The sequence below is a fragment of the Pinus tabuliformis genome, chromosome 5_1 (assembly GCF_031772625.1).
Source record: "Pinus tabuliformis cultivar Carrire ecotype Pingquan chromosome 5_1, CPIR1, whole genome shotgun sequence".
In the NCBI taxonomy this organism is placed as follows: Eukaryota; Viridiplantae; Streptophyta; class Pinopsida; order Pinales; family Pinaceae; genus Pinus; species Pinus tabuliformis.
The window spans coordinates 81,699,421-81,711,361 of NC_142305.1; the positions used below are offsets into that span (position 1 = coordinate 81,699,421).

An 11,941-nucleotide genomic window follows, 5' to 3' on the forward strand; every position below is an offset into this window, starting at 1 on the left:
CTTTTCGGAGATCTGGAGAAATAGATGGTTCGAATGTGGAAACATCTAGCGAACATAATTGTGGAATTACACCTCGTTGTTCCTTTTTTAGAAGCTTTGTCATACTGTTAGAGATGATTATCTTTCCTAGTTTCCCTGCAATACACCTTAATTCAACTTCCTTTCCTTCCACAGAAAATTTCATGAAAAGTTCTTGAAAATTAAAAGTTATTGTACCCAAGGATTGTAGCCATTGGACTCCTAGTACAACATCAGCACCTCCCATTGGAATGGAAAGCATTGGGCTAGTCAATACATATTCTCCCATGGATAGCTTGATATTATGGCACTTTCTAGAGCAATTTATTGTTCCTCCATTTGCAACCATCACTTGACACTCTGGTGTTGGATATAAGAAGCAATTCAATTCTTTTGCTACCTTACAATGAATAAAATTGTGGGTGCTTCCTGAATCAATCAACACTATTACCTTTTTCTTCTTGATTTGTCCTTCTATCTTAACGGTTTAAGGAGTGGTAATTCCCACCAATGCATTACAAGATATGGTCGGATTCATTTCTTCTTTATCTAGGCTTTGTTACTGGAGTATATCCTCTTCTTTTGACCTTTCTTGCTCCTTTTCTTCTTCCTTTTCACAATCTATGTAGAATAATTTCTTCTCAGCACACTTATGACCTTTAGTGTATTTTCTATCACAATTGTAACAAAGCCCTTTTGCTCTTTTCTCTTCCAATTGTTGTGGTGTCAACCTTATAGGTTGTGGAAGACTAGGGGCAACAACACTTCCATCTTTATAGTTGTGAGTGGTATGCTTCCTGGTTGCCATAATTTTGCTTTCCATTTTTCTTGCTAACCTAAATGCCTTCTCTAATGAATCAGGTTCCCAAAGGCGGACATCATGTTGGATATTATCCTTTAAAGTCCCTATGAACACATCAATCCTATGCTCCTTTGGAATATTTTTTACCCTTATGTTCAATTTTTGGAACTCCTCAATGTGCTCCATTATTGAACCCTTTTGTTTGAGACTTATCAATTGGCTAAAAAAAGTGTCGCTTTTTGTATCCTCATAATGTGCTGTCAATTCTTCCGTAAAAAATTGCCCAAGTGATAATTTTTTTATGAGACCGAAGCCATTAATACTATACAAATTGATTTGGTTCCAAATATAAAGTTGCAATACGTACCTTTTGTGTGCTTTGCACATTATTGAGATTGAAAAATTGCTCCATCTATAATACCCATGTTTCGGGATCCTTCCCATCAAAATTCCTCATATCGATTTTTGGAATATGATCGGTCTTCGATCCCACATTAGAGTCTATGAAATCATCACTAAAATTTATTTTGTTTGCATCATGAGTTTGCTTTACTACCTTTTCACCATTAGTAAGTATTTCTTGTAGAAAATTTGTCAAATCTGTCTTCAAATCTGCCATGTACGTCTTCAAATCTATCTTCAAATCATCCATCTTAGCTTCCATGCCCTTTATCTTAGATTCCACACCATTTATCTTAGCTTCTGTTAGCTTTTGTGAGAGTAACATTTGTTGCACTTGGTCTTGTAATTTTGATATATCATGTAGCATTTCTTCCTCTTCTTCATGAGTCATGCTAGAGCTTTCAGGTTGTTTATTAGGTGTTTGCATTTTCTTTCCTCAGGGCATCAGTTACCGATAATAATGCTCTACTATGCCCTTTGAATTCCTTCAAAATAAATTTTCAAACCAAGATTAAGCAAAAATTTAAAAAAATCTACACAACTTTTTTCAATTTGTAGGAGCTCAATATTGCCTTTGATGTATCTCTGAACTTTTGGATCATCTAGTTTTGAAAATGCGACCTACAATAACCATCTATGTCCTCTTTCCAATGCCACTAGTCTGATCCAAATTGGATTCTCCACGGAAGAGTTATGCGAAATCTCCCACAATGACCTGATTATAGACTAGTTCAATAGAGCAAAATTGTATCACATGCCATGAGTCAGTGTTTCGACCTTTGGCTCTGAAAAATATATACAAGAAACTATAGTTCACCCTCTTTCTGTACCTTCTTACGAAATTTCAATCCAATGCTCAGAGAGAAAGTTATGACGATTTTCCCCAGGTCACTTGTTTGGAATGTAATTTAGGAGTCTGCAAAAATACCAACTTCCTCATATCATACCTCCGCAAATATGGCGCAAAAAGCTCTAAAATTCGGACCCAAGGTTCAGCACAATTTCTTCTCAAATGGGTTTTTTTTAGCTTCTGAAACGTCACAGAAAATAAGCTATAGAGAAAATGCCACGATGACCTATTTGGAGCAGAGAAACCCTAGAATCCAAAGCTCTGATACCAAATGTTATGAAACCAGCTCAAGAAAAAGATAGATCAACGCCTTAGAATTCAACCTCTTCGAGGGGGCAACCTCCTTTATATTACATAAATGAACAATTCATGGATGATTCAAATGACAAAACCTCCTTTCTATATATAGGAGTCTAAGGAGTCACAATATAACCCAGCCGACCTAACAATAATAATATAAAGCCACAAAAATAACAATAGAGGGATTATATGGGGCATGGTAATAACAATATCAGGACAATAGGGGCACAACAATATTAATAAGGGATACAACTACAATAGTAATGGGGTAATCACTAGTATTATAGGGACCCAACATAGGATCATCAAATATTGTCTTATATATTTTATTCATAGTAAAAGAAGGTTTCTCCCTTGAAGTGTACAATAAGTATTAAATTCTTATCATTTTAAGGTGCATGTTTATAACATAGTTTGAGAGCTAAACCAAGATTTTGATGTGTATTTCATGATATACATATCATAAATGGAGTGGAAATGTATATACTTCTTAGTTTTTCCTTGGGTTGATTTTGGATTTTCTTCCTTAGGATGTGGGGGATATACGCCAATTGGTAACTACAAATGTGGGGAGGTATGTGGCACATCTCCTTTGTATTTTGGATTATGGTATTATTTGTTGGTTTTTATGGAGAGTATGAGGAGAAGGAATCGATTTTGGTTAAATGCAGCAATAAAGGATTTAGGTCAATACCTTCATCATTTGTTTAGTTTTCCTCATTCAAGATAATATGTTATGTGCTTGGAAAATTGTAGTCTATGAGCTTGATTGTTGAAAATATTTTTGTTATTATTAGTATTATTAAGAGATTGAATCATAGTTGCATAACTTGGCCTGATTATGTAGTGACTTGATATAAATGATTTGTAAATATATTATGTGAGATTTGATAGAAACTATTGGCTAACTTATAACTAATTGGATTATAGCTATAGATTTGAAAGAATTGGATTATGTTTCTTAATTATTGTAGGACAACCACTAGGATAAGAAGAAGAAAGCTTATGATGATAAATTTTTCCACTTTCATAAAAATAAGACAAGATTAAATGAACTAAGAACGAAGAGTTCAGAGTTCAACTCCATTAGCTAAAAATAATTAATAGGTCATTAAAAATTTTCTTTAAACCATTTAAAATGAAAGAAGTAGGAGATATCAACTCTATAATTTAACTAAAATGGATTAATGGGTCACTAAAAATATTTCTTTAAATCATTAACCATGAAAGAAGCAGGGAGGAAAATTGTGATTTCACTCAAAACGTCTTAAGTGAATTGACCAAAAATAATTTGAAAAAGAGTTTGCTTCCTACCATAAAATTGTCTTCCAATAAGGAGGCCTTTAAGGAGTGTGAATTGGACATGAAAATTTACTTAGATGTAGTGTGAGTATAGTTTTTCAATGAGCACTCATAGGCATGTGATCGAGCACATGATTTGGCATGATTGCAATAATGCTCATGGAAATAAATTATACAAATCCCTTGGATTAGGTGGTTTCCATGAATTTTTTACAAAGAAACATGAAAATTTGTTAGACTAGATCTTCTCAATGGATACTAAGAAATGATCACTTGGAGCAAGTGTAAAATAGGTAATATTAGATTCATCTCACATCTTGGTGACCTATATAACAAAACAAATTGGATGCCAATAAGCCTATCTAAAATTATGTGATTTGACCATTTGTTTTTCATTAATGATTACTTTATTGGATCGAGAGACACATTCTGCAAATAAGTATGAGGGAGATGTGTAATTCCTTCCATGCTCAACCTAGAGTTCATGCACATGTCCTTCTAAAAATAAAATAAAAATATTCCATAAAAAAAAAAAACACGATGGCAACCATAGTAAAGACAAAAATAAATATACATATTAAGTATATTTAAGTAAAATCATTATTGATATTTATGCCATAAGGCATTTCCCTTTGGGAAGAACTTCCCCAAATTCTACTTTGCACACTTTAGCACCATTCGATAGAATGCTAAACGATTGAAAAACTTTATACCATTGGATCCACCACCAACTCTTGTAAACCGGTTTCTTCAATTTTCAACCAATTACTTGATTTACACCGTCTGATGCGAATTATGCTCGGTCGTTGGGTGCCATGAATCGAGAGGTCATGTGTCATGGAAAGCATTGAAATATCTGCCTAATATTTTTTCTTTTAGGTCCCTAAGTTTAGATAGGGTTTTCATCTCTTGAGCTTCGTTGATTCTTCCTATTTAGGCTTCTGAAACATTAAAACAATGAATGAAAGAGATGGGATATCACGATCTACGCCAAGTCCAGCGCCGATGGAGCCTTTCCATGGTCTCAAGGATGGTGTTAAAGTGCCTTTTGTTGGGGAAATTAGGTGGGTGGTTTTGAAGGACGCGAGGAAAGAATGAATGAAATCCAAATAATTTGACTTGAAAATCAAAATCCAATTGCAAACTCTAACCAGGATGAAGATGATCTCATTTAGTTTCAACATATTGGTGATAATTTTATTATACACTATTTTTTCTGGGGTTCATATTATTGGGATTTTGAAAAGATCTTGATTCTTCGTGAAAGTTTGCACAATACAAGTGTTGAAGTGAATGACACCTAACTTTCAACCACTGGTATTATTTGATGTATAGAACCTTTAATGAAAAATGTGTTGTTCAAAACACTTATAACAAATTTGTTGTGATTACAAAAGATAATTCAACATGGTGCATGTTTGGGACTCGGTTTGGCTGCTTTGGGAACTGCGGATGAAGAGAGTTATGAGGATGTTAAGAACGTTATTTACTTAGATAGTGCAGTTGTTGTAGAGGCTTTTGGCATAAGTATGGGCTTGCTTATAGTTGGAACTGCGAGTGAAAATGCTAATGAGATGCTTGCATATGCACATGGTACTCAACATGAAAATATTATCAGGTGTTGTTGGTTACTTACATTTGAAATTTGAAATGTCTTTCATGTGAAAATATCATTCAAAAAATTATTTTTCCTTGACTAATTCTACTCAAGTTGAAACTTTCCACTAGATTTTAATCTGTCTATTTGTAAACAATTGTGTATAGAAATCTAGCCCTTGAAATTTTATTAACTGTCTATGGAAGAGAAGAAGAGGTTGATACACTTATAGAGAAAATGACTCGTGATTAGGATCCAATTCTATGCTATGGCGAGATTTATGCTCTAGCCCTCCCATACATGGGCACATCCAATAAAAAATCCATTCATCGTCTATTTCACTTCGTTGTTTCCGATGTTAGTGATGACGTGACAAGAACTATAGTACTAGCACTTGGATTTGTTTTATACTCCGAACCTAAGCAAGTATATGTGTTATCTTACAATGTACCATGTTTTTATTATTATATCAATTTTAGACTTGATTTGTTATAACTTTTGTGCTACAACTTGATGGAGCATTTGGCTCAATATTTTAAGAATAATATCAAGTGGGTCAGTGTATGCCCTCTTGCTCCTTTATGTTGGTGCTAAATCAAATTCTGCAATTTTAACAAACCCCACGAATAGTTTCTTTACTGTCTAAGACGTATAATCCACATGTTAGATATGGAGTAGCCTTGGAAGTGGGTCTATTGTACAAGCACAACATTAAGTGAGGCCATTTTGTTGCTAGAACCATTAACATCAAATGTGGTAGATTTTTTTCATCAAGGTGCCCTTATAACCATGGCTATGGTTCTATAGAAACAAATGAGGCACGTGAAGCTCATGGTAGGTAGCTTCGGGTATGATATTATAGAATGTTTTAAGATTTTATTTAGCAAACAAATTTCATTGTTGTCATTGTAGTTCCACTTCTATTGTTAATTTCTAATGCAAAGTTTCCAATTGAAATAATCAGTTCTGAATGTTTCCATTTAACGATAGAATTATATCTTATAGAAACGGATGGTGCTATTATATTGCATTCAAACTCCGGGTTTTTCCGCAATAGATATTTTAATCACCCTGACATCATTTTTATTTCATACTTTATGCGTCAACTTGAGAAGATCATTCTTGACAAGAATGAAGACACCATGAGAAAGATGGGTGCAATTTTAGCTTTTGGACTTTTAGATGCAAGTGGTTGGAATGTCTCAATTAAGTTGTCATCCAAGACTAAGAATGACAACATCACTGTTTTTGTTGGTATGACAATTTTTAGTCAATTTTGGTATTTGTATCCACTTCTATATTTTTCCGAGCCTCCCTTTTGCACCTACTCCTTTGATTGAGCTCAATTATGAACTGAATGTCCCAAAATTTGAGTTTATTTCACATGCCAAGCCCTCATTATTTGACTATCCATGTCCTACAACAACTTATGTAGTAAAATTACCAACTGTTGTTTTGTCTACATCAGCAAAGGCTAAAGTGAGAGAAAAGAAGGAAACATATCATAAAACTGCTATGGATGAGGGAAACATTTCTGGTGAAGTAGGACCCATGAAAGGCCCAAAATATAGTGATAAGGAGGGGGAAGCAACGAAGGTAATTTCCACCTACAACAAGGTAGACATTTATGGCTCCTTATATTCCTAGTGGAAGCCCATATTCAGAAGGTGGAGCTTTGTATTCTTTAAGGCTTATCCATGCAAACCATGGAGAAGGCATTAAAGAGTTTCTTTGTGAAAGCTTGCATAGTACAAGTGTTAAAGTGAGTGTCCAGTGTCCACCTAAATTTTAGCCACTGGTATTATTTGATGTATAGAACCCCTAATGAAAAATGTTTTGTTCAAATCAAATATTTGTTTTCAAAGCACATATAACAAATTTGTGGTGATTGCAAAAGATAATTCAACATGGTGCATGTTTGGCACTAGGTTTGACAACTGTTGATGAAGAGATTTATGAGGATGTCATTACATTCTTTACTTAGATAGTAAAATTGTTGGAGAGGCTTCAAACATAAGTATGGGCTTTCTTATGGTTGGAACTGCAAGTGAAAAGGCGAGTAAGATGCTTGCATATGCACATGATACTCAACATGAAAATATTATCAGGTATTGTTGGTTACTTTTGAATTTTGAAAAGTATTTCATGTGAACCATTCAAACATTTATTTTTCCTTTGACTAATTCTACTGAATTTTAAAATTTTGACTAAATTTTAATGTTTATTTGTAAACAATTGTGTACAGAGGTCTGGCCCTTGAAATATCATGAACTGTCTATGGAAGAGAAGAAGAGGCTGCTACAGTTATAGAGCAAATAACCCATGATCAGGATCCAATTCTATGCTATGGCCCTCACATACAAGAGCACATCCAATCATAAAGCCATTCATCATCTATTGCATTTTGTGGTTTCCGATGTTAGTGATGATGTGAGAACAACTGTCGTGCTAACACTTATATTTGTTTTATACTCCGAACATGAGTAGGTTTATATGTTATCCTATAGTGTACCATATTTTTATTATTAGATCAATTCTAGAATTGATTTGTTATAACTTTTGTGTTGCATTTTGATGGAGCATTTGGCTCAATATTTGAAGAATAATATCAAGGGGGTCAGTGTATTATGTCTTGGTCCTTTATGCTAGTGCTAAATCAAAATGTGAAAAATTAATAGACCCCACGAATATTTTCTTTATTGTTCGAGTCATATAATCCACATGTCAGATATGGAGCAACCTTGGCAGTAGGTCTCTTATGCATGCACAACATTAAGTAAGGCCATTTTGCTGCTGGAACCATTAACATCAATAGTGATAGATTTTGTTCATCAAGGTGCCCTTATAGCCATGTCTAAGGTTCTTGTGCAAACAAATGAGGCACATGAACCTCGTGTAAGTAGCTTCAGGTATGCTATTATACAATGTCGTAAGCTTTTATTTAGCAAACAAATGTTCATTTTTGCCATTGTAGTTAAACTTATATTGTTCTTTTTTAATGCAAAGTTTCCAATTGAAATAGTAACTTATAAATGTTGGCATTTACAGGTATAATTATATCCTATAGAGACTGATGGTGCTATTATATTGCATTCAAACTCCAAGTTTTTCTACAATAGATCACCTTGAATGCGCTTTTATTTCTCGTTTCAGGCATCAACTTGAGAAGATCATTCTTGACAAGCATGAAGACACCATCAACAAGATGGGTGCAATTTTAGCTTTGGGTATTTTAGATGCAAGTGGTCGGAATGTCTCAATTAATTTGTCATTCAGGACTAAGCATGAAAAAATTATTGTTGTTGTTATGGTAGTATTTAGTCAATTTTGGTATTGGTATCCACTTGTATATTTTTTTGAGACTCTCTTTTGCACCTATTGCTTTGATTGGGCTCAATTATGAAATGAAGGTCCCAAAATTTAAGTTTCTTTCACATGCCAAGCCCTCAAATTCTTTGAGTATATTCATCCGACAACACCTTCAACAACAACTTCTACTGTGAAACTTCCAACTATTGTTTTGTATCTACCAGCAAAGGCTAAAGTGAGAACAAAGAAAGAAACATATCAAAAAACTGCTATGGATGAGGGAAACATTTCTGGTGAAGCAAGACCCATGAAAGGCCCAAAATCTAGTGATAAGGAGGAGGAAGCAATGGAGGTAATTGCCACCTGCAACTTGATTCCATACTTTTACAAGTTCTTAACGTAAATGGGATATTCTTATTAAATGGCAGTTCATAAGAAAACATCTCTTTATGCCTTTTGTAGAGCTCCTTTACCATTCAATGACATGTTATTATAGTTAGAAGTTTATTTTTCAAATTTCATATCATAGCTATTTTAGTCTTGTCACCATTTATTGGTTATTTCCCATTTCATATTTATGATATCTTTGTCTTATTGCCACCTTATTATATGTAATAGTTTTTTCTTCTTCTGTGAAAATGGGCACAAAGGTTTTGTAGAGACTATTGGAGTTGAGATCTAGGAATGGAGTGTATCACACCATTGTTGTTTATGGTCATGGTTGTATTGAGAGAATCAGGGTCAATTTAATGCTATTATTTAAAGTTTATTGCTCCTTCATTTTATGATCTTGGGCTTCTTCTATATTTGTCCTTCTAAATAACCCACTCTTCCTCTATGCTTATTCAGGTTAATTTCATTTTTGCAGGTGGATAATGCATCTGAAAAGAAAGTTGAAGCCGAGCCATCTTGTGAAATTCTCTCAAATCCTGCTCGAGTTGTTCCAGTGCAGGAAAAGTATATTAATTTTTTTGAAGAGAGTAGATATGTGCCCATTAAATTAATGCCTTCTTGGTTTGTTTTACCAAGGGACACCAAGCCATCAGAACGAGATGTGTTTATTTTGACTGATGCAAAGGATATTAATATAAATTTTCCAACAAAGAACTCCAAATTGACTTGAATTGGCTTTATTAACCCTTGGATTTCAGGCTTCAATAATAATAATTATGTCGTAAGGCATTTACATTTGGGAAGAACTCTCCCGAATTCCACTTTGCACTTTTCAGCACCATTTGATGGAATGTTAGACAATTGAAAAAGTTTTGACCATTGGATCCACCATCGACTCCTGTAAACCAATTTCTTCAACTTTCAACCAATTACTTGATTTACACTATCCGATGCGAATTATGAATATCCGTTGGGTGCCACGAATTGAGTGGTCTTGTGTCATAGCAAACATTGAAATACCTGCCTAATATTTTCTCTTTCAGGTCCATAAGTTTAGATAGGTTTTTTTTCTCTTGAGCTTCATTGATTCTTCATGTTTAGCCTTCTGAAACATTTCAAAAAACAACTAATGAAAGAGATAGGATATCACGATCTACGCCAAGTCCAACACCGATGGAGCCTTTCCATGGTCTCAACGATGGCGTTATAGTGCCTTTTGCTGGAGAAATCAAGTGGGTATTTTTGAAGGACGTGGGGGAAAGAATGACTTAAATCTAAAGAATTTGACTTGAAAATCAAAATCCAATTGCAAACTCTAACTAGGACAAAGAAAATCCAATTTAGTTTCAGCATATTGGTGATAATTTTATTATACATTATTTTTTCTAGGGTTCATATTGTTAGGAAACCTCACTTATTCAAGTTTCCAAAGCTAGTATTGTCATCCTTATTGTTTCCAAAGCTCTTCCATAAGTTGTAAGGGTTATATCCATTTGCTAGTCTATGGGAACCTAGATCAACAACACTACAGGGTTTCCAAAATCCCACTTCATTATAAGATTTAAATCAATACACTCACTTTCCACCTTTTCTGTTCATTTGTATGTAAATAAATAGTTTAGCTTCTGTCAGAGTTAATCCAATTCAAAGGTTGGCATCTACAGTTTTAAATGCTGCAGAAAACACTTTCATTGCACCACTAGAGAAAAACCATCCTTTGCCCAAGACCGTCGATCCCTGGGTTCAAATGTCAGGCAATTTTCCACCAGTTAGTGAGAGTCCTGTACAACATGAATTGCAAGTAGTGGAAACAATTCCATAATGTCTTGTGTCGGTTTCTGCAATAATTTCATTCAATTCTTCGAATTAATTTTTATCAATTGCATAATCTTGGATTAGGATGGCAATTAGTGTATATTTTGTGATATGTGGTAGTAAGATGAGGTGTCTTTTGAAGATTAGTCTCACAATCCACTACTACATCAGCGACCAAGCAGGTATATTTCAATCTTGTAGATCAGTAGAATGCAACAGTGTTGTTGTTAGTGGAGTTCCATGTTTCATGTAAGTTGAGGTTTGTTTAGTGGTGCATTTTGGATCTTTTCACTTGTTAGCTTTCCTTGTGTTAAAGTTTCATATATTTTCTATTGATTAATTTCTGGGGAGCCATGAGTCCCATCATCACATTGATGAAGAACAAACCCACTTTAACATGAAGTGAGAGATCTGAATCTTGAGCTTGTCCCAAACTTTAACGATTCTTTTACCAACAAATCATGGGGGCATACCTTTCTCTTTGTGGGTTTCATTTCTGCTTGCAACCATGCAGACTTTTACCAACAAATCATGGGCACATACCTTTCTCTATGTGGATGTCATTTTTGCTTCCATCCATGCAGTCCTAGTGGACGAAGGATGTAAATACTTTAAATCAATGAGTCAACACTATGGCATACAACCAATAGAGGAGCACTACAACTGCATGGTTGACCTTCTTAGTCGGGTTGGTCTCTTGGATAAAGCACTAAACTTTATCAATGAAATGTCATTTATGCCCAGTGCTTTGGTTTGGGGAAGTTTACTTGGTGCTTGTAGAATCCATGCCAACATGGAGCTAGCAAAACATGCAGAGTTGGAACCACATTGAAGTGGACCATATGTGTAATTGTCCAACATCTATGTTGCCACTAGTAGATGAGATTATAAAGCCAATATTAGAAAGGTGATGAAAGACAAAGGGGTGAAGAAGGAAATGGGACACAATTGGACCGAGATTAAGAATGAGGTGCATACATTCATCACATATGATAGATCACATCCAGAAACAGATAAAATCTAAGAAAAATTGGTGGAACTAATTTATCAAATGAAGAAAGGAGGGTATGTCTGTCATACAAAATTTGTGCTACATTACACCTAGCAGCAAGCATAAATAATATTTTCTGGGTAATCTAATGGAAGGTTGGCC

General features: G+C 34.6%; 2 pseudogenes; both read left to right on the forward strand.

The window, feature by feature from the left end:
- Positions 1–4,679: 4,679 nt before the first annotated feature.
- On the forward strand, positions 4,680–6,826 carry LOC149163533 (26S proteasome non-ATPase regulatory subunit 1 homolog A-like; annotated as a pseudogene).
- Positions 6,827–6,898: 72 nt separating this feature from the next.
- LOC149163534 (26S proteasome non-ATPase regulatory subunit 1 homolog B-like) lies at positions 6,899–10,997 on the forward strand (annotated as a pseudogene).
- Positions 10,998–11,941: the final 944 nt, after the last annotated feature.